Source organism: Pan paniscus, chromosome 1 (genome assembly GCF_029289425.2).
Source record: "Pan paniscus chromosome 1, NHGRI_mPanPan1-v2.0_pri, whole genome shotgun sequence".
NCBI classification, from domain to species: Eukaryota; Metazoa; Chordata; class Mammalia; order Primates; family Hominidae; genus Pan; species Pan paniscus.
The window spans coordinates 218,870,645-218,894,008 of NC_073249.2; the positions used below are offsets into that span (position 1 = coordinate 218,870,645).

General features: G+C 54.5%; 1 protein-coding gene across 1 annotated transcript in view; it reads right to left on the reverse strand.

Moving 5' to 3' along the window:
- The window catches only part of SPSB1 (splA/ryanodine receptor domain and SOCS box containing 1), a 78,595-nt gene that overhangs the window by 13,916 nt on the left and 41,315 nt on the right, over nt 1–23,364 (reverse strand). The gene's annotated exons all lie outside the window — the stretch shown is intronic.

A 23,364-nucleotide genomic window follows, 5' to 3' on the forward strand; every position in this document is an offset into this window, starting at 1 on the left:
GGCTGGAGCCTTGGCGCAGAATGAAATCCCCCGTTCCCTGGCTAGCTGTCACAAAGGAAAGGGTCTATCTGTCCACGCGGCCGACTGTGTGGAGAGGTGGGCTTGGGGGCTGGGCATCACCCTCATCTGTGTTGGGTACAGACACATGGCTGATGCCCACCAAATACCTCATCAGGGTTCCACAGGGCGGAAGGCCATGGTGCCACAGAACCAGGACTCAGCCACGACAGTGGGCATTTGCTTGGTCAAAACAGAGGGAGGTGCATGGCCCTTGCCTTGCGGTTCAGAGGGGAAGTGGAGCCCCAGGTAGCAGCAGAGGCTGCTGAGGATGCCAATCCCAGCTCCTCCTCCCTGTCTCTGGCACAACTACCTCCAGCAGACGCACCACCAGTTCACTGCAGAAAAGGGCCTTCTGGTGCAGCTGGACAGCTCAACTCAGGGGTCTGTGTGCGCTTGGCACGAAAGGCACCAGGAGCCTCCTCCGCCAGCTACATTCTTCTCAAGCAAAGGCCTCGATTCAGACAGCAAGGGGGGCTCATCCCCTGACCCCCGGGATTTCTTAGATGACCAACCACCTTTTTCCTGCCCATACCCTTCAACTAGAAGCCAGGGTTTCGCCCTCTGGGTCTCAACAGCACATCTGGGGAGGAAAGTCCGACACTAGGATGCCTCGTTCCCTCTCTGGCCTCACCATCCCCTGGGTCCTTCAGGAGGGAGAACAGGGACTCTGGGTTGGGGGAGAGATCTCACTGCATCATCTACCCGATCCCTCTCCACTGGTAGCCCAGGAAGAATTCTTTTTTTTTTGAGACGCAGTCTTGCTCTGTCGCCCAGGCTGGAGTGCAGTGGCGTGATCTTGGCTCACTGCAACCTCCACCTCCTGGGTTCAGGTGATTCTCCTGCCTCAGCCTCCCGAGTAGCTACGATTACAGGCACCCACCACCATGCCTGGCTAATTTTTGTATTTTTAGTAGAGACGGGGTTTCACTATGTTGGCCAGGCTGGTCTTGAACTCCTGACCTCAGGTGATCCACCCTGCTTGGCCTCCCAAAGTGCTGGCCAGGAAGAGTTCTATTCAAGGAGAAGGATAAGGCAGCAGAAGATTTGAGCCTCGTTCAAGAGAGAAGTTTCTTTCTGCCATCAAGAACCTCCTCGGCCTCTGGAAGGGACCAGGGAGGCCAAGGAGAGCAGCCTGGTTTGGGGTCAGGCTCCTAGGATCAACTAGGCCAGGGGCAAGGCAGGCTCCCGTTGAAGAAATGGAACTAAAGGAGCCTGTGGGGGCGCCTGGGCGGGAGGCCGTCGGAGCCTTGGCTGCCGGGAGAGAGTCACGCTGGGTCGCTTGTTACTAGGGTGCCCGAGTAAAGGAGACAAAGAGAACCCAAAGGAACCCGGGGTAGGGGAGGCTGCAGGCTCCCAGACACACGGAAATCCAGGGACCTCAGAGGGCTGGCCTCCCCCTTCAGTATGGGGCCAGCCAGGGCCAGGCTCTGCAGTGGGGCTGGCCTAGAGCTCCCTCTCAGCTGGGAAGAGGCCCCACGAGACCCTGTTCCTGGGGCGGCCAGGTCTCCAGGAAGTTTGGTCCTGGCAGAACCTTCCCATGTGGGAACACTTGGTGCCCCGACCCCCTTATCTCAGGGGCCAGGTCATGCTTCTCGCCCTCCCCTTTCTGATGTGAGACACAGGGTTCCTTTTTTTTTTTTTTTTTGAGATGGAGTTTTGCTCTTGTTGCCCAGGCTGGAGTGCAATGGCGCTATCTCGTCTCACTGCAACCTCCGCTTCCTGGGTTCAAGCGATTCTCCTGCCTATGCCTCCCAAGTAGCTGGGATTACAGGCGCCCACCACCACGCCCAGCTAATTTTTTCTATTTAGTAGAGGCCGGGTTTCACCATGTTGTCCAGGCTAGTCTCGAACTCCTGACCTCAGGTGATTCACCCACCTCGGCCTGCCAAGTGCTGGGATTACAGGTGGGAACCACTGCGCCCAGCCATAGACAGAGGGTTCTGATCTCAGGGGCACAGTCATCTCTTCAGAGCAGGGCAGGACTCCTTGTGTCCAGTGTCTGCAAAGCCATTACAGAGCTGAGGTGTCCCCTCTGCAGCCTAGAGGGCTGCCCTGGTTCCAGAGAGTTCTGTGAATACTGTGACCTCACATCCCTGATCTACCAGGAAAATCCCATTTTCAAGCTTTTAGTTCCATCTCCTCTCCTGGGAGCCACTGAAACCTCTAGGACTCCCTCTATGGCGCTGCAGAGGGACACCCTGTGGCCTTGGGGCCTGCGCCTCAAGCTGCGGGAGGGAAGGGGGAGAGCGCTGGGTCTGGTGTGGTGCGGGTGTGGCCGTCCCTGAATTCCCCTCTTCCCCAACCCCCACTGGAGCATTTTCTGAGCTGCAGGAAGGCTGGGAGGGCCGAGGCGGCTCTCGAGGGGCCGGGCGGGCTGAGGCGGCTCTCGAGGTCAGAGCTGCATGGAGCGGGGGTGCAGAGTACCACCCTCCCATCTGTCTGGACACCCCCTCCAGCTTGGTGCCCAGGAACCTCTCCATATTCTCAATTTTGCAGGGTCCTGTGGGCACAGAGGTCAGCTCCCTGGGAGGACGGGGCGGGAATTACTTTCTAAGAGAGTTAGTTCATGTCACGCTTCCTGCAGCGTAGCCCCTCCACAGCCCCCCTGCCGCTCAACTGTGGCGGCAGGGAGGACCTTTCTCTCGGGATCTCGTCTGTCATGGAAGATTCACCCTCTCTCCACGTGTGGGAGCAGGTGGGAAGAGTGAGGAGGAGGCTGGGGGAGGGAGGGGAGGGTGGGAGAGACAGGTGGCAGGGAGAGATCCTCCAGCAGGTAATTGAAAATGCCAGGAGGGACCATAACAGGGAGGTTGAGGGGGGAAGAGGCGAGGAGAGCAACACCTCAGAGGGGGAGAAAGGGTGAAGTGGGGTGAGACAGGGAGGGACAGGGAAGGAGGGGGAGGCAGAGGAGGGAGGAGGAGGGAGGAGGAGGGAGCTCTCAGGCTAATAAACCCAGGCCTGAACACACAGAACGCCTGTCTCAGCGAGACCGGAGATCAGCTTTTTCTGAAATGGGCGAGATAGTAAATGCCTGGCTTTGAGGGCCAGACAGTCTCTGCTGTTGTCGCACAAAAGCAGCCACAGACAGGACATAAATAAACACGCGTGGCTGAGTTCCAGAAAACTTTATTTATAAGGACAGGCTGGCCTGGGGTCCGCCAGCCAGAGCTTAGACAGGGCCCTGCATCGTCTCCACTTAAGACACAGCCTTGTGGGGCTGCAGCAGGCATTAGCCGGATGGTGGGGAGGGGGGGATCCCCAGAGGCTGGGCCAGCCCCGTCCCAGAAAGAGCCACCAGAAAGGACGGCTTCACCCTGATGTGGGACATCCACTGTCTGTCTGTCCAGGTCGGCTCCACAAGCTCTCCTAGTTCTGAGATGTCAGCACCTCAGGTGGCCCAGCAAGTCCTTAACACCAATGCTGGGCTGAGCTCCCTAAACCTAACCTGACCCACAACCCCTCCACCTCCACCCACCTTCCCTCCACCCCCTCACCCCAGCCCAGGCCTTGGACCACATGGCTGTGAGGGATGGGAGTCTGTGGGAGGGAGGGCCTGGGAGGAGGGAGGCTGGGGAAAGAGGGTGGGGCGTTTTTCCTGGGCAGGGCAGGCAGGTAAAGGGGCCTGCAGCACTGTGGGGTGATTCCCTCACAAGGACACCCCAGGGCCTAGCCAGGGAATGTGGCCCACACACCCGGCCACTTCTGCCATCTGAGTCACCTCCCAGGTGGTCAATCACTATGGTGGCCCTAGGGCTACTCTTGACTCATCTGTCACCCACCCTGTGTCCAGGCTATGGTTAAAGATGACAGTGCCTTCCCAACTTCCTGTTGTTCACACCTAGCCACCTCCTTGCTGTGCAGGAACACTGAGGCCATCCATCTGTCCTCTTCCTTCTATTTTAAAATGTGGCCGCACAGATCCACCCTTTCTGCGGGTCCCCAGGAGCTGGACTCGCCACCTCCCCTGGAACTGCAGCCTGGAGGGTGCTTCCCCAGCCCTGCTTCCTGAAGCTTCCAAGCTCATGCGCCGAGACAGTAGCTCCGGCCACCAAGATCCACCCTGAGCTTCTCCAAGCTTCTGCTCGTTCGTCTGTCACACACTTACCTAAAACTCAGTGGAGACAGTGTTCCAGAGAGGGCTGGCGTTATTGCATTTCCACTTTCATTTATTTCCTAGCCTGTGCTCCATTCACTGATCAAAGATCACTGTTCTCCTGTCTTCCTGGTCACCACATCTGGCCCTACAGAGGGACGCTGCCTTTGGGCCAAGACCCAAGGACTTGGAAGTCTGGGCTAGGGCAGATCAAGTTTAAGGTCCCTTCTAAACCAGGGGTCAGCAAACTTCTTCCATCAGGGGCCAGATAGTAACTATTTAAGGCTCTCCGGACAATATGTAAATCAATGGGCATGGATGTGTTTCAATAAAACTTTATTTACAAAAATAGACAGTGGGCCAGATTTGGCCCAGGAGCTGTAGTTTGCCGACCCCATGCAAAACTGCTAATACCATCATCACAATTCCTGGACATGGCGCTCAGGACAGGGGGTATGTACCACCCACAGGTACCGAGTAACATTCACAGGTGCCTGGATGGCTCCTGTTAACACTGCACCAAGACAGACATCCCTGGGCCAGGAGGGCATCCAGCACCGGGCACTACACTTCAGGCAGGAGCTGGGAGAACAGCACAGCTCTGGGACCACCCCCACTTACTGCTGCTCTGAGAAGCAAATGCAGATGCCTAAGCCTTGTGGGGCCCAAGCAGTGCCACAGAAGCATCAGGGCCTGGGACTGCTGAGCAGTTGGTGAGTTTCCAGGAGGTGGGAGGACTCAGCCTTCATCCCCACCCAGGAGGAGCAGACGCAAAGGGCGTGGTTCGTACTGCCCTGCAGGGCTGGAACGGGAGAGCAGAGGACAGATGTGGCCCTGCTGCTGCCACCGCCACCCACCACACACACGCATGCACGCATGCCTACATGCACACACATGCACACACCCATACACACACGTGTACACTGTGTGCCTGCACACTGAGAGCAAGGGCAGCAGCTGAGACTAACAAGCAGGACAGAGGCGTCACAGTCCAGGCAGTGCCCTGGCCGGCGGCGCCTGCTCTCCATTCCCTTAGTGAAAGTTTTCATCCCCAAAAGCACACTCTTGCATTAGTCACCGTGTCCCCAGGACCGCGCCTGCCTCCTCCTCTGCACAGCTGTCTCAGCCAAGCCCCACAACAAACCAATGCCTGGCCTGTACCCCTCCTGCCCCACCAAACTCTACTCACTCTAAATAATGACAGTTCTCCTGTCTGCAGCCCTCAGGCTGCAAGGCTCAGCTGTCACACGCAGGGGTCCAGTGTCTGGTGCTTCCTGAAGACCAGGTTGTAATCTCATCACAGGCATAAATGCCGTGAGGGTATTTCAACCAGGAGAAAGAATGTGTGTGTGTACCTGTGCGGGTGGTAGGGGTGTGTGTGTGTAGATATGTGAGGCGTGTATGCATCTGTGTGTGTGGTGTGTCTGGATGTGTGTATATGTGTGTGGTGTGTCTTCATGTGTGTATATATGTGCTGTGTGTGCAAGCACGTATGTATATGTGTGTGCATGTAGGTACACGTGTGTCGTGTCTGCCTGTGTCTGTGTGTGTGGCGTGTGTCTGTGTGTGTGTATGCATATGTATGTACAGGAGCTCTAACTGCAGGACCCTCCTCCTCATGGGTGACAGGGAGCTCACCAGTCACTCTGGGTTGGGAACTCCTAGCAACATTTTCCCACAAGTAAGATCAGATTAAAGTAAAGATCAAGAAGGGTCAAGAGAGAAAAACAGCCATAAAACGGTGGGTTGGGAACTCCCGAAAGGACCTTCCTCACACAACTGGCCCAGAGGCCGTGAGTCACGGAAGACAGCTGCATCTCATCTGGATCGAAGAGTCGATGCTGGTGGCGGATTGTGTGTGGCACGAGTTCCCTGACACTCGCTCAGGACATGTCCCGTGGAGAGCTTCCTCCTGAGGAAGGCAGGCAAGCCATCCACCCACCCACGCTCCTGCACGCCTTGTGTCAGAGATCAGCTGTCAAATCTGACACGCATCTACGGCGCCGGTGCCAAGGCCTCGGCCTCTCACGCTCCACGTCCCTTGGCCTCTCTGGTTGAGCTCAGCTGGGACAGCCCCCTGACCCCACACTCACCTACCCCCAGTCCTGGCCCGGCACAGCTCTGGCCCCAACATGCCACAAGCAGGTGGGGGATAAAGGGAGAGGACACGTCACCAATATCAAAGTCGAGCACGTGGTGGGAGCGTCTGTCTCATGCACGGGAGGGCTGGGCTCGGGGAAGCAGAGAGGAGCACAAAACGGGATGGAGGCAGGAACCACGGCCCGGACCCTCAGAGCCGGAGAGCAGCCACGGGCCCTGGAGTCACCTTGGCTTCCCCTGCAGAGGGATACACACCCTGGAGGAGATTCTGCCTTTCCTACAACACAGTGAAGGCCATTAAAAGCTCTGGAGGAGGGGGAGGGGCTACCTGCGGGGACACCAGATGACACGAAGCCCTGGGGTTCGGCTTCAGTGAACTTCTTCCCCCAGCGGGAGGAATACCCCACCACTACACACACACACACGTGCACACACGCACATACACACACACACACATTCTTGCACAAGTGAAAGGGGATGTCCCTTACATCCTTTGACGGCAAAAGCCCTCAACCCAGTGTTTCCAGAGCAGCCATGGGACGGGGTGGGTTGGGGTTCCAAACACCCATCAGAGCCGCGTGTCCCTACTGGATTTCTCGGTGGCAGCCTGGGCTCTAAGCAGATGAGCTTCTGAAAGCCCCGTACTCCCTCGGCCAGCTTCCAACAGCTATTTAAGGTTGTCTGGGTCCAGGGAAAAGGCCATCTTTGGATTTGCTGGGGGCCCCAGATCTTAGTAGGAAGGAAGAAAAGAACCTCGCAAATCCCTCCAGTTTCGTGGGCTCCTCCAGGTGGGGGCAGCCAGGTCTGCAGATACAGAGGGAAGGAAGCCTGGAAATGAATGCTGATCCCCGGAGATGGGGAGGAGTCAAAATCATCCCCAAAGTGCACTGTTTGGGAGTCCTAGACCCGGGACAGGTGAAGGGCACCTGTCTTCAGCCTTTAATGATCTAGGGCAGCCATTCTCTCTGAAGGCTGAGGGAGCCTGGAGGGGCAGGAGAGGCAAGGCAGGTCCCTGTGGTCAGAGAGCGCCTTCTGGATACAGCCACGGTTTGCTTTCATTATGCAAGGCACAGAGGAATGTGATGCTAGACACAGCACTACCGCCGAGACAGGAGCGAGACAGTGCTGTGGGATGCCCAGGGTTAAAAAAAGTTGCCGCGGTGGCTCACGCCTGTAATCCCAGCACTTTGAGAGGCCGAGGTGGGCAGATCACCTGAGGTCAGGAGTTTGAGACCAGTCTGGCCAACATAGTGAAACCCCATCTCTACTAAAAATACAAAAATAAGCTGGGCGTGGTGGTGAGCACCTGTAATCCCAGCTACTCGGGAGGCTGAGGCAGGAGAATCACTTGAACCCAGGAGGTGGAGGTTGCAGTGAGCCGAGATCGCACCACTGCACTCGAACCTGGGCGACAGTGCGAGATTCTGTTTAAAAAAAAAAAAAAAAAAAAAAAAAGTTGTAGGGAAACTGCAAAGAATGTGGGGAAAGGACACTCCTACACACTGTGGGTGTGTGTTGAAGGGGGACAGACCCTGAACTGGGGCAGCCTTCTAGGTGTGCAGGTACAACGAGGCAGTCCCTGTCCATGTGCAAAACGCCCGACAATCACCCAGCAACAGCCCTTCCAGGGCTCTTGTCTACCAAACCCTATAGGCCCGCACAGGGACATGAGGATGAAGATGCTGGGGACAGCATGAGTCTCACCTCATCTACACCACGGAGCTCCATGCAGCCCCGCCAAAGTGGTGACGCAACAGAAAATGTAACGCGATGCTGTCGCATTTGTAAAGCAAATCGCAGAACAATATGCAGATCATGATGCCGTTTCTGAAAGAACAGAATTTAAAAAGATTCTCTCTGTGCCTATTTATGTTTGTAGGTACAGAGAAAGGTCTAGAAGGATAAACATCAAACCTTTCACAATGGTTAATGATTGTGGGTGGGAGGGAAAAAACGCTTTTTGAATTGAATTTTTTAAAATGCATGTATTCCTTTTCAAACTAAAATGATTTTTAAGCACACAAAAGAGAATCAAAGGCTGAGAAACAATGATTTCACGCACTATGTTTGCAAGAACAAATTATTCCCAAAGCAATTCCTAAAGGTTCTGCACCTGTGTTGCTTTTATAAAGCAAGCACAGCGTAATGTGTAAGCACTATTGTCCTGAATGCTTTATCCATGAAGGTACGTGTTAAGGATCCATAACTGGCAGAAGGGCGTTTAAAATGCTTTTTTTTTCTTTTAAAGAGACAGGGTCTCACTATGTTGCCCAGGCTGCTCTTTTAACTACGAGGCTGAAGCAATTCTCCTGTCTTGGCCACCCAAAGTGCTCGGATAACAGGTGTGAGCCACCATGCCCAGCCTGGCAGAAGGGTATTTAAATAAAGGATGAGAATCCTGGGGAAGCTTTGGGGCCATCCCAAAGAGGGACATTATTTCTACAGTGATCTATCCCGAGACTTCCGATGATACTGTTTCAAAATTACAGATTTTAATTAGCCCCGTAAAAATGGGGCGGCTGTCTCTCTCTACTGACCCAGAACACAAGAAGAGAACAGCTGGTCCGTCCCCATACCCAGCCAGGTGGCAGCTGCACAGCAGCTCTGCATGTGGCAAAGGCCAGGTGAGGTGGCCCCATCAGAAACACCGGTGGCTGTTCCACCCCTGATAGACCAACGCCAGGGAAGAGGAGGAGGTGAGGAGGAATGAGGCACTGAGAGCAGACCCTGGGGGAGGTTGAGACAGGCCAGACTGCACAGCACCTGCCGGCAACCCCCCGATGGTGTTTCAATTAAAGCCACAACCCTGCAGACCCCACCTTCCCCCAAAATGCTTTCAGATCAATTGTTCCCGAGCCTTGCTTCCTCTAAAAATTACCTGTTTGTGGTGGTGTTTTAGGAAGAGGTATGTTGAAGGAGCGGCTACACCCTCTTTTGGGGATGTAGCCAAAGCGACTGGGGACAGACAGACAGAAAGGGCAGGTAAAGGATGCACAGAGGTGGGTCTGTCACCAGCGAGTGGCAGACACTCACCCACCTCCTTACACCCAGTTCCTCCACAGTGTGTCCGACTGACCCCAGAACAGTAAAACCATTGTTTTGCCCCAAGATGGGGAAAGAATGAAATTCAGGATGTGGAACAAGGTGACCTATTTATAAAGCCTCCTTTCACCTGAAGATCACGTAAGTTCCCTCCCTCTGCCGCCCCGTCTCACACATCAGTGGTGGCAGCCCAGGATTTTGCAAGAGAAACATGCCCCGAGCAATCTGCTATTTTATCAGAATCAATCTCTGCAGCCTGGCTCAGCCGCTGCCTGGGCTCTGCCCGCTCACTGGGGTCCTGTGCTCCCTCCAGCATCCTTAGCATGAGTGGCAGGGACACTCTTGGTGGTGGAAGGGCTCGGGGCATGCTCCGTGCTGGCTGGGCCATGGAGCCCCTGGCAAAGGGGCCACCACCAGCAGGGCTTGTGACACATGGTTACCACCCTCCACCCCTCACCCTGCCAACTGCCAACTTGAGGAGGGACCCCTCAAGCAGGGATATAAAAATAAGTCTGTGCCCCTAGAATTAACAAAAAAGAACAGGATCCTTCTGGAAAGTTCTGACAAGTGATTTTGGAGAGAAAATTCCACACGGTCCAGAGCTCTAGTCCCTGACCTCAAAAGACCCAAAATGCACCTGCTGTAAACACCTATGGAAGGGCCCAGATGACTCACAGCACTTTCAGAGGGCTCGAATCAGTGGAGCCACGGCCTGGGAAACCAGCATGATATTCAAACAGACTGAAAATTACAATAAATCGCAGCTGTAGCTTAGTCAGGGTGGCGAGGACAACGGACTGTGCCTGATGCAGACGAGAAGCCAGTTCTTGAGGGACCCCAGGGACACACAGCAACCTTCCCAAAAGGTGACCCAGACAGCAGCAGACATGCCCTCCCACGGCAAGAGGAATAAAACGTGGACTATGGACCACCGACACTGCCTAGCCTCGGCGGGTAACACACTGGGCCCATCTGGTTCACACAGGAGGTGGGGCGCCCCCAAAGAGTGGAAGCAGAAAGGCAGGCCCAAAAGCAGCCCCACGGCCATCTCCAAGAAAAGAGCCACCAACAGGGTACCCACGGGGACAGGCTCAGAGATGCTGGTGCTCTTTGCCCTCCAACCCCCAGCAGCTCCCCAGAAGGCAGGAGACGGGGGCTTGAGGCAGGGTGGATCAGGTGGGCCCAGTGACTCCCAGGAGGAGGCTCTGGAGAGAAGCTGGTTCTCTGGAAGGGCCTCGCTCCAGCCTAGCCTCCTGTGGGACTCCAGAGTTCAGGGCTGCCTGGCCTGAGAGGAAGAGGCTGGAGTGCATCCAAAGTCTGCCACTTTCCCCCAACAAGGCAGTCTCTTGGACATAGGGGATCCGACCAAACCCAGGCTTTCAGGGTGCCAAGGCCTGAACGGGAGCCAGTGACACTCTGACCTCTCTCCATGGGATGTGCCAGCTGGCAAAGGTCACCTCTGGGAGTGGTCCTTGGGTCACCCTCATGTCCCTCCAGGGATAATGAGCAGCAGGCTGACCAGGAAAGGACCGGGGAAGGGATCTGAGGACTCAGGAAGCATCAACCCAGAGAGATTTCAGGGGCCATCACCCAGCCTACGTGACAGTCAGGGGGCCGGGCATCCACTCATCCGCCCCCTGAGGCCCAGGTGGCTGCCCTCAAACCACCTGGGGGAATAAGAAGGGCAGCGTTCATGATTTCACCATAGAATTGCCTAACTAAAGCTCCAGGCACAAAGTAAGAGCTTCATACATGCTGCTCCCTGCCCTCCTCCTGCCGCCTCTCAACACCTGAGGCTATCAGGGGACACCTGATAGCTTGGAATCGTGAATGCCAAGTGCAGGAGAGCGCTCAGCCAGGGAATGCCATGGCAGGTGCTGGCCCTACAACTCACAGGGGTGACCCAAGTTGCTCGGTCCCGTCACGAGACCCACAGACCTCCCTCTATCTGGCGGTGAGGAGAGGCAGATGGAAAGGCCCTGTTTTACAGGAGTGGTTCTCAAAGTGGGGTCCCAATCAGCAACATCAGTCAGCGTCACCTGGGAACTCAGAGATGCAAATTCCTGATCCCGTTAGACTTTCTGAATCAGAAACTCCACGGGGCAGCCTGCATTCTAATGAGCCCTCCAGGGAACTAGGATGAGGCCAGAGATTGAGAACCACTGGTTTCAAGGAATTATGGCTCAACAGTTTAGAATCTCAGATGCCTATTAAATGAAAACCATCAGGATTACACTTGTACCATAATTTTTAAAAACTTATCTTGGCCAGGTGCGGTGGCTCACGCCTGTAATCCCAGCACTTTGGGAGGCAGAGGTGGGCGGATCACAAGGTCAGGAGATCGAGACCATCCTGGCTAACATGGTAAAACCCCATCTCTACTTTTAAAAATACAAAAAATTAGCCAGGCGTGGTGGCAGGCGCCTGTAGTCCCAGCTACTTGGGAGGCTGAGGCAGGAGAATGGCGTGAACCCAGGAGGCGGAGCTTTCAGTGAGCCGAGATCGCGCCACTGCACTCCAGCCTGGGCGACAGAGCGAGGCACTGTCTCAAAAAACAAACAAACAAACAAACAAACAAACAAAAACTTATCTTGATATGAGATATTTCAAATGTTAGGCATTCTCATAATCTCAATTACAGAAATGTAAAAAGTATAAAGTGTTTCCTCTCACCCACTGCCCAGGGAAGCACAGAGGTGTGTCCTTCTAGAACATTCTGGTGCATATGAGAATAGTCTGTTTACATCAAAAGATCACACCGCAGATACGAATCCACAGCTTGCTTTTTCCATCACAATATATTAGCTCCTTCATCAATTTTATGTTAGTGGCTCTGTAATATCCCATTGTGTGCTATTATCATAATTTTGGTGACATTCCCTCCTAGATGGACATCTAGGCTGTTTGCTGTAATCACGGTCATGTGTGGGGAGTTAATTATTTCTCCATAACAGGATGGCCTTAGAGCAGCTTCTTTTAATTCAGTTCACGGCCACCTCTCTACTTACCACTCTCAAAATCTCAGGACCATCCGCCCCACTATCCACTTTTAGTAGAAGAAAATCAAGTGTCCAAGTCACCCACCTCCAGGTTCCTGATCTTTGCAACTGACTGAGGCAAGCCCAGGGTGGTGGGGAGTGTCTGTGGAGACAGCCGGACTGGAGGTTTCTCAACTGGACCTCGACTGGATCTTGGCCAATGAACCTGAGAGGATTCTAAAAGGAATTAGGCTGTGTACCTCCTTGTGCAACCCAATCGCCATTCCCTGTGTGAGATTTCACGGAACTGAGCAGGATGCCAAGGCAGGGGTAAATCCCGGGGCCTCCCAGGCAGGTGGTGAATAAAAAAGGACTTCAACATACTTTTCAGGTCACAGTAACCTTCGGGCACTTCCTCTTATATGCCAGTGGCCTCCTTCCTCCAATTCCGTCAACCTGGAACACGGGTCAACGCTCAAGAGGGGAGGGAGGGTCCCAGCAAGTTCAAAGGCAGTGAATAAATTCATCCTAAACTTCCCAGGCAAGCAGAAGGGCCTGGGGGCCAGAATGGCACGGCACCAGCTCGGCACATATAGGATAAGGCAAAGAGTGTGGAAGTGACTCCCAAGCTAGCATATCAGTGGAGTATTACCCGCCAAAAATGCTAATGGGGGCTGGGCGCTGGGCACTTTGGGAGGCTGGGGTGAGCAGATCTCTTGAGACCAGGAGTTCAAGACCAGCCTGGATAACATAGGGAAACCTCGTCTCTACAAAAAATACAAAAATTAGCTAGGTGTAGTGGTACATGCCTATAGTCTCAGCTACTTGGGAGGCTGAGGTGGGAGGATTGCTTGAGTCCAGAAAGTTGAGGCTGCAGTGAGCCAAGATTGCGCCACTGCACTCCAGCCTAGGCAACAGAGCGAGACTCTGTCTCAAAAAAATAAAAAACAAAAAACCTGCTAATGGGAAGGATCTCTGTACAAGAGCACAAGGGAAAAGGTTTCCCATGTCAAGTGAAAAAAAGGTCACAACTGCATCTGCCCTGAGACTAAAACCTAGAAAAAACTGTATCGGCATACTCAGGAAAGAGGTAGAAAGGAGCCCGGAGAAATGAAAATGTCGCTGTGTTTAGAGTGATGAGCTTATGAATTCCCTGCCTTTTAAACTTCTTTACTGTTGTCTTGTTATTGTTGCAAAAACATAAATGGATGAGCCCAAATGTCCATCAATGGACGCATGGATAAACAAATTGTGGTATACACATTCAGTGGAATATTATTCAGCCATAAAAAGGCATAAAGTACTAGTGCATGATACAATGTGAATGAACCCCCAAAACTTTATATTAATGTGAAGGAAGCCAGATATAAAAGGTCACACATTGTACGATTCCCTTTCGATGAAATGACCAGGAGAGGCAAATCCATAGAAACAGAAAGCAGACTGGCACTTGCCTGGGGCCAGGAAGCAGGGGGATGGGAAGTGACAGAGGTCTCTTTTAGGGGTGATGAAACTGTTTTGGGACTCGAGCCTCTTTTAGGGGTGATGAAACTGTTTTGGAACAAGACAGAGGTGGTAGTATACTATATTGTAAATGTACTCAATGCCATCGAATTGTACTCTTAAAAAGGTGAATGTTATGTGAATTTCAATAAAAACAAAACACATAAATGGATGAAAGATGTCTACCTCTCCAAGATCTATCTCTATCTCTCCAAGATCCACATGGACAGGGGGTGGGTATGGATGGGGGTGCAGGGCAGAGAGAGGCACAGAGCTTACAGAGACCTGGCTGTTTCAACTGGGCTTATTAGCCAGGGTTACACAAAAGGACACCACTGATGCTCAGATGTGGGGAGTGAAAAGCCTTCGAGAGCAGACTTGCTGCAGTCCAGGCCTCTGCCCCCTCCCCTTTCTGTTCTCCAAAGGAAAAAGTGCAGGGCTGTGGTTTGGCAGCCCTTGCTGCCCCGAGACAGCACCTGTAGATGGAGTTTCTCCGGAGGAGTCTGGGATGTGTGCCTGCATCTCCACCCCTGGGCCCAAACTGTGGTCTGGGGAGGGGATGACCCCGCGGGCTGGCGGGGGATGAGGACATGGGAGAACCGATGTCAGGGCGATCCCTACACTGGGAACGAGGCAGGATGAGGCGGGAGAGGGACGTTTGGATTCCTAGGCGCCTACTTTCTCACTGAGCAGGTCAACACCCTGAGGCAGCTCCAAACTGGCAAAGGCCCTACCTTCTGCTATCAGCGAATTGCCCAGCCACTGGGATCCTCCGTGCTCTCCCACGGTTGACGCTGGGGCCTGACTGCCACTATGAGCTGCACCATGGAGCTTATGCCCACAGCTAGGGGTGCCCCAGGCTGATGCACACGGTTTCTGGACTTGTCACTATGCAAACCTCTTCTCATGGGTTACATTTCTTCATTCTCGCGGAGGGATCGTCACTCACAGGCCTGGCACAGCCCAGGTGTCTCATGCCGAGTGCTGCCACAGCCCACGGATCCTCTCCTGGCCAGGCTCACTCACATGGAACATGGGAAGTCGGCCGAGAACTCGACCATCTGAGGCCTGTGCTCTGAGTCGCTCGCTCACCCACCCCACAAGTATCTGCTAAGCCCCTAAGACAGGTTAGAATGAGCTTCTCAAGACCTTGCTTTGTTTCTCAGTCCCTGAGTGCCTCAACAAGGTGGCCAATTCAAAACACAGGCCAACTAGGCTGGGTGTGGTGGCTCACGCCTGTAATCCCAGCACTTTGGGACCCTGAGGCGGGCGGATCACCTGAGGTCGGGAGTTCGAGACCAGCCTGACCAACATGGAGAAACCCCATCTCTACTAAAAATACAAAATTAGCTGGGCGTGGTGGTGCACGCCTGTAATTCCAGCTACTCAGGAGGCTGAGGCAGGAGAATCGCTTGAACCCGGGAGGTGGAGATTGCGGTGAGACGAGATCGCGCTATTGCACTCCAGCCTGGGCAACAAAGCGAGACTCCGTCTCAAAAAAACAAACAAAAACACAGGCCAGCGTGGTCACTGTTCAGGAAGGGAGAACAGGCCTTCCCCCGAACTGCTAGAAAACATCTTTCCCAAGAGGAAACTGGAAAGAACAAACAACATGGACAAGATGTCACCGGCAGAAGTGACCCAACCAGAGAGATGGTCTGGCAATGTTCAGCTGGTGAACAGTGGGAAAACACCCAAGTCCAAATAATGTGCCTCAGGGCTGGAATTCATTCCAAAAGTATTAAGCACCTACTGGATACACAGAACAGGCAGAACTTGCTGCCCTCAGGGAGCTCAGTCTAGTGGGGGGAGGCAGGCAACACCCAATCATTTGAACAATGAGTGCAAGCTTCAGGGGAAGGGACTGCTGGCGGAGGTTCTACCTGCATCTCCGAACTCTCCCCCACTGCCTCCCCCATGCCCTTGGGAAGGGGTGGCAGCTTGGGCATAGGTCTGCAGTGCCCTGGTGGGGAGAGGTGTGTGTACCGTGCTTCTCTGTTCTGAGGCCGGGGGGCCAGGACCTAAGTACTGCGGGAAGTTTCTCAGAAAAGCAACTTGGATCTGGGGTGTGCCTATTCCATTTATCACATTTTGAGAACACAAGGGGAAAAAAGGGGAAGTGGAAAAAAGGGAAATTGGCCCAATATCCATTGAATGGGCTAGTCCAGGACAGCAATCAGGGCCCGAGGAGGAAGAGACAAGAACAGAGGCAGTTGCTTGTCCCAGCGGAGTCAGCCCAGTGTTGGAAATTGAAGCCCAGGACTGGCCTTTTGAGCTAGACCAGTCTTCTCCCCTTCCCACTCTGCCTCCCCGCACCGCAGCCAGGTACACATGAGGACTACAAACGTGCGTTTCATGTGCTCGCCTTGCTGGGCAGAGCTGCTCCGCGGCATCAGACAGGCTGCGTTGAGAAAGGTATTTCCTCTGCAAGCTGGACTTTCCATAAAATAAAAAACAGCAGCATGTTACCTTTGCAGGCAGAGGGGCGAGCAGGGGACGGGTGCATCCCACGCCCCTCGGTGGCAGGGAAGGCCGGCCACATCACAGCACAGGCGGCTCAGACCACAGACCCAGGTGCTGCGGGGACCCTCCCCAGCCCCACAGGCTGCCGTCTTCCCGCCAGGCGTGGAGTTTCCACAGCTGGAGGAGGACCAAGGTCCTCTCTGCCGAACACACTATTTCTAACATGGTCCCAAGTTTCCGTTCCCATATCAAAAGCGCCTCTTTTCTGCTGAGGCAGCAAGACCTGCCAACAAAACAAACCTCTGGGACCCACGTTTTCATAACACAACGCCTTGCCTTGACATGCACTACAGTGAATCACTGAGGTTTAATTGTATCGGCAGCTGGGCTGGTGGCAGGAATCCGTGTGAAAGACCGCGGGGCTCGGGCCAGTCCCCAAACACCAGTGTCCCTGCCTTCCCCCCCAGGCCCCTCCTCTGCTGATTGACAGCACCCCTTCTCTAGGCCCCCAAATGGAAAACCAGACAGGAGAGAAAGCCTGCCCAAGGAGAGTCTGTCTCCTTTCTTGAGAACAGTTCCTACAGGGGCGAGGGAACTGGTCACCCTGCGTGCCCTGCACCCGGTGACCCTAGGGCGGCCCACAGACCATCACCCGGGAGCTTGCTGGAAATGCAGAGTCTCGGGCTACTGCCCCTGAATGGCACTAGCCCCAGACCTCCGGGTGACCTGCATGCCCAGGTGGTTCAGGGCTGTCGGTGGGGGTCCTCCCGAGGTGGGGGGCTGGAGGAAACACACATCAGAAGGGAAAGGTGGAGGGGCTCCCATCCCTCTCCAAGCCAATCCTAAAATACAACTGACCTGAACCAGCCACATCTAGAGGCCGACCTGTGCCATGGAAGGAGCAGGCAGCTTCCCCTGTCCTGCCACCAGGTCCACAAGAATGGGGGGCAGGGGCACATAAACAGGCTGCCGATCCCCTTGCCCAGACCCTGTAGAAGCCGTCAGTCACTCGGGGTCTGGGAAGACAGAGGTCAGGGCGACCCTGCTGGAGGCCCCTCCCCTCCTCACAGGGTCCCTGCTCTCCACCCTCCAAGCCCCTGACAGGCCCTCTCAGCTTCTCCAAAGGTCCCTTAGACACCAGTGGCCACACCAGCCCTGCTAGTCCTTAAGAACCACGTGAGTTGTAACGATGTTCTTTTCACGTCAAACAACCCCATCTGACAGGAATCCCATCTGTGTGGGATCTTCCAGGGGCCCCTCCTCCACGGAGCCTTCCCTGATTGGCCTCCACTGCAGCCGTCTCAGAGCACCTCTCCTTCGCCTCCAAACTCGCCCCGGAATTACCTGAGGACCCTGGGTCCTGCCAGAACCTGGCCTGGCGGTGAGTCACAGCCCTGAGTCCTAGCTGAAGTCCACGCCCCACCCGAGACCACCCACATGTGGCTGGCCAGTGAGCATTCTCAGGGTGTCCCAGATACCTACCGGGGGATCTGGAGTTCTCGAATATTCTAGGCAAGTGCCTGAGAAAAGACCCAGGAGAAAAGCCCCACAGGTCCTCACCGCTGGGGGGAGAATGACAGAAGAGGGGTGAGGGCAGCACCTCCGGAGCCCCCGCAGTAGGAGGGGCCTCCCTGCCGGGTCCCCAGGCCTGCCTTGCCTGGGCTGGATCAGCCCTGGCCGGAGCAAGCTCCACCGTCTCCAAGGGGAAGCGGCCCTTGGTTACCACTGGCCTGGAGAACCAGAAGGCAAAACAAACACTGGAGGCCGCTCCCGGGCCCAGACTCGCTCCTCACTGCTGGGAACAATTACAAGGTAATCGGCCGGGTTTTCCAGAGTCCTCCAGAATGGGGCCAGGGTGTCCACGCTCCTGTTCTGTGGCTGCTGCACCCTCCCCAAGACCCAGAGACCCCCTCATCCCATTCAGGAAAGCACAGCAGAGCAAGGCGGGAGCGCCCCCAGGAAGCTGGGGCGAAGGCAGAATCGTGGCCCACACCACCCACGTTTCACAGCCACAAAGTCATATGGGGGAGGTGACGCTCCCTCAGACCTCAAAAGGCGGCACTGAAGACCCCAGCCCTGCCTGCAAGGCCAGACTCAAAGGTGAAGCCAGCACGATTCCCTTCCCAGACCCTTTTCCAGCCGTGACCCACTCTCTGGTTCCCAGGCAACTTGTCCTGAAATGAACAGACACTCACCAGCAAAGAGGAAAGTATACTTCCTCCTGGGCGAGGCCGGAGCTGGCAAGAGAGTGGCCAGGGCAGCATCTGGCTGTGCCCCCTGCCCTCCCCAGCAAGTGCTGTCCTGGGTGGCCTTAGGTACACTGACCCCCACAAGTGCTGTCCTGGAGGGGCCTTAGGCGCAGGCAGGATAGCCCAGGCACGGATCCCCAACTGCCTCCTGTCACAGCACACCCGGAGCCCCCAGACAGTCACGAACTTCCTCCCTGGGGACAGGGTCTCCCCTGGGCAGGGGCACCCCACAAAGGGGTCCTGGGGAGCCCACGGCCAGGGCCTTGGCTGTCTCCCAGGTCTCCATGAGCAGAAGCCTGAAGAAATGGGGTAGGGGAGAGCTGAGTGGCACCCCCCAACCGCCAACCTCCATGTCTCCAGGTCTGGGGGGAGGAGGGAGGGGACAGGGGACCTGCAGGGAGAGATGTTGGCCCCTCCCCCATCTGAGCACTCAATGTCTTCCAGGAACCAATTCAAACCTGCTCTCTTCCCTGCACCCCAGCTGAGGAGGTGGGGACATCTCCATCCCTGCCTTTTTTCAGAGACAGGCTGCTGACCTTGGCCAGAGCGTTGGCAGCAGACACACATCCCTTCCTCACCGGAAGAGCCACCGGGTCACTCTCTTAAGTTACCCCTCCTGCCCCTGAAGGTGCTCTTGGGTCTGTTTTTCCCCATGCTCATCTTCGGCTAGAGCAGCTGCCCTGGCTTCACGGGGCCTCCCAGGAGAGAGAGAGACAGAGTGAGGGAGCAAGAGAATGAACGGAGGCAGGGAGCAGGGAGGTTCATCCTTGCCAGCGGCTCTGCAGCCTCCACGGATATTGGCTCAGGGCCCCGGTGGCCAGGGAGTCCCCATCAGGAGGGTGGCCTGAGGCTCTGAGCGGATGCCACCCCCAGAGAGGTACCTAACTGGGGACCCCACCTCAGCAAGGCTGGAGGTGCTGCACTCACAGCTGAAGGGGAGAAAAGCCCGCAGAGGGCTGGGGTGTGAGGTTAGGGTGCACCCCTCCCCTACCCCCAGCCTCGCCCTGTTCTCCCATCCCCCCAAAGAGGGCTTCCTGTCCCCAAACCATGGAGGCCTTAAAGTTAAAACGAGTGAACAGGCCGGGCGCGGTGGCTCACGCCTGTAATCCCAGCACTTTGGGAGGCCGAGGCGGGCGGATCACGAGGTCAGGAGATCGAGACCATCCTGGCTAACACGGTGAAACCCCGTCTCTACTAAAAATACAAAAAATTAGCCGGGCGTGGTAGCGGGCGCCTGTAGTCCCAGCTACTCGGGAGGCTGAGGCAGGAGAATGGCGTGAACCCGGGAGGCGGAGCTTGCAGTGAGCCGAGATCGCGCCACTGCACTCCAGCCTGGGCGACAGAGCGAGACTCCGTCTCAAAAAAAAAAAAAAAAAAAAAAAAAAAAAAAAAAACGAGTGAACAATCTCACTGGCTAGGTGGGCAGGTGGCTGGCCAGGTGTGAGGTGCCTGCCCTGGCCACACTCCTCCCCTGAGTGTCAGGAGCCCTCTCCTCTTTCCCCCACTGAGCCCCCGTCCTTGGCCTCTTAGAGGGACTTCAGGGCCAACTCTTGTCCTCCACTCTGCCTTGGAGGGGGAAGGCCATTGAGCAGGAGCTAATCCCAGGGGTTAGAGGCTCAGATCCTGACTCTGATGTGCTGGTAACATAAATGGACCGTTTCTAGGACAACCAGATGGAAACGACCAGAAAGCACCCCTTCCCCTCTCATGTAGGCCCCTTGTCATCTCTTCTCATTGGGACAAGCAGAACTGATGGAGGAGTTTCTTAGAATGCCAGGAGCATTTGGGGCAATGATGCCAGAGAGAGCTAGAAACATGGTCTGCAGCCAGATGCCAAGGGCCTTGAATGCCACGATAGGGAGTCAGGCCCCAGCACTGTGAAGCGGCCCCTCAGTGGGGACCAGCAGGCACCAGAAGGGGAGGTGGCAGGTCAGAAGGCTCCTTCCCCAAACTCACCCGTACCCGCCTGGGTCTCTGGACAGGGACTATAGAAAGAACTATAAATGGAGATGGAGGGCTAGTGTCCCCCTCTTTCCAGGGAGCAGTGCAGTTTCATCACCGAATGAAAGGCAGCAAAGGGCAGTGGCTCCCTGAACACAGCAACTATGCCCTTTTATTGTCTCAGAGTGAGGGACCTGCCCGAGCCAGCCAGGAGTTGCGTCCTCACTAGCCCAGCGCCACGGGTGAACTCAGGCAGCGGCCTCCTGCCCCTGCCTCTGCCCCAGACTCTTCCTTGAATGCACGCGGGCAGAGGATCCCCCTCTCCTCTTTCTTCCTTTTGCTTTGGGGGAAGCAGTAAAGAACCAGGAGGAGGAGCCGGACGTGGTGGCTCACGCCTGTAATCCCAGCACTTTGGGAGGCCGAGGCAGGTGGATCACCTGAGGTCAGGAGTTCGAGACCAGCCTGACCAACGTGGAGAAACCCCGTCTCTACTAAAAATACAAAATTAGCCGGGCGTGGTGGTGCGTGCCTGTAATCCCAGCTACTCAGGAGGCTGAGGGAGGAGAATCACTCGAACTCGGGAGGCGGAGGTTGCAGTGAGCCGAGATCACACCATTGCACTCCAGCCTGGGCAACAAGAGTGAAACTCCATCTCAAAACAAAAGAACCAGGAGGAAAAATTAGAAAATTTGTTTTAAGTAAACAGAAAATTCAAAGTGAGTTACCAACCCGAGAAATAACATTTCAAACCAACAACATGAGAGAGCACTGCTCACTTTCCACCTACAGAGACGAGAACAATAAATGCCTACCCTGGAAGCCTGCAGAGAGCCTCAGAGAAGAAAATGGACAGACACGAAGAGTCTTACGGTTCCCAGCACACACTAGGTCCTCAAACAGTGCTGGATGCTTACACAGCTCTGCATGGGGCATCTCTGAGTACCTTGTACTTGATACGTATGAATGCATTAGGTGGTAGCTATCATTATTACTGTGCACATGACATTCGGAGGGTAAAAACTCCAAAGATCATCTTCCAGCCACTGACCAAGGGACCAGAGAACCACAACATTCTTTCTTTCTTTTTTTTCACAGACAGGGTCCTGCCCTGTCGCCCAGGCTGGAGTGCAGTGGCACGATCATGGCTCAGTGCAGCCTCAACCTTCTGGGCTCAAGTGCTCAAGTGATCTTCCTGCCTCAGCCTCCCAAGTACCTGGGACTACAGGCATGCGCCACCATGCTCAGCTAGTTTTTTAGTTTTTGTAGAGATGGGATCTCCTCCAGGCTGGTCTTGAACTCCTGGGCTAAAGTAACCCTCCCACCTTGGAATCCCGAAGTGCTGGGATTACAGGCATGAGCCACTGCACCCGACCCCACAACGATTTTTTTTTTTTTTTGAGACAGAGACTCGCTCTGTCACCCAGGCTGGAGTGCAGTGGTGTGATCTCAGCTCACTGCAACCTTCACCTCCTGGGTTCAAGTGATTCTCCTGTCTAAGCCTCCTGAGTAACTGGGATTACAGGTGCTCACCACCACACCTGGTTAATTTTTGTATTTTTAGTAGAGACGGGGTTTCGCCATGTTGGCCAGGCTGGTCTCAAACTCCTGACCTCAAGTGATCTGCCCACCTCAGCCTCCCAAAGTGCAAGAATTACAGGCGTGAGCCACTGTGCCTAACCCCACAACATTCTTTTAAAGCACAAAGATACCTTAAAGATCACCCAACGAAAATGCACCATTTTACAAAATGGTGCATTTTACAGGCCCTGTAGAAAACAATATGGCGATTCCTCAAAAAACTCAAAATAGAATTACCATATGACCTAGAAAATCCACTTCTGGGTGTTCACTCAAATAAATGCAAAGCAGGGCCTTGAACAGATGTTTGTACACCCATGTTCATAGCAGCATCATTCACAAGGGCCAAAAGGTGCAAGCAACCCGCGTCCACGGACAGATGAACAGAGAAGCAAAATGGGGCCCATCCCCACGATGAAATATTACTCAGCCTTAACACGGAAGGACATTTTGATACATGCTATACGAGTGAATCCTGAACACGTTATATGAAGTAAAATAAGCCAGTAACAAAAAGACAAATACTATATGATTGCACTTACATGAGGTACCTAAGACAATCGGATCCATAGAGACAGAAAGTTGAATGGTGGTTGCCAGGATCTCCGGGGAGCAGGAATGGGGAGTCAGTGCCAGGAGCTCCAGGGAGCAGGAATGGGGGGTCAGTGACTAATGGGCACAGAGTTTCCGTTGGGGAAGATAAGAAAGTTCTGGAGATGGACAACGGTGATGGTTGTACAACAATATGAAGGTACCTAATGCCACTGAACTCTTAAAAATGGTTTTAAAATGGTAAATTTGGCCAGGCACGGTGGCTCACGCCTGTAATTCCAGCACTTTGGGAGGCCAAGGCAGGCGGATCACTTGAGGCCAGAAGTTCGAGACCAGCCTGGTCAACATGGCGAAACCCTGTCTCTACTAAAAATACAAAAATTGACCAGGCACGGTGGCTCATGCCTGTAATCCCAGCACTTTTGACAGGTTGAGGCGGGCGGATCACCTGAGGTCAAGAGTTCGAGAGCAGCCTGGCCAACATGGTGAAATCCCATCTCTACTAAAAATACAAAAATTAGCCAGGTGTGGTGGTGGGCGCCTGTAATCCCAGCTACTCGGGAGGCTGAGGCAGGAGAATTGCTTGAGCCCGGGAAGCGGAAGTTGCAACGAGCCGAGATCGCACCACCGCACTCCAGCCTGGGCAACAGAACAAGACTCTGCCTCAAAGAATAAATAAAATAAAATCTTAATTTTATGTTATATGTATTTGCTACAATTGAAAAATGCTTTGGTTTATATAAAAATAAACAGAAACCTGAGGCATGGAGATTAGGTGATGAATGGAGTCCCTCTGTCCTGATGC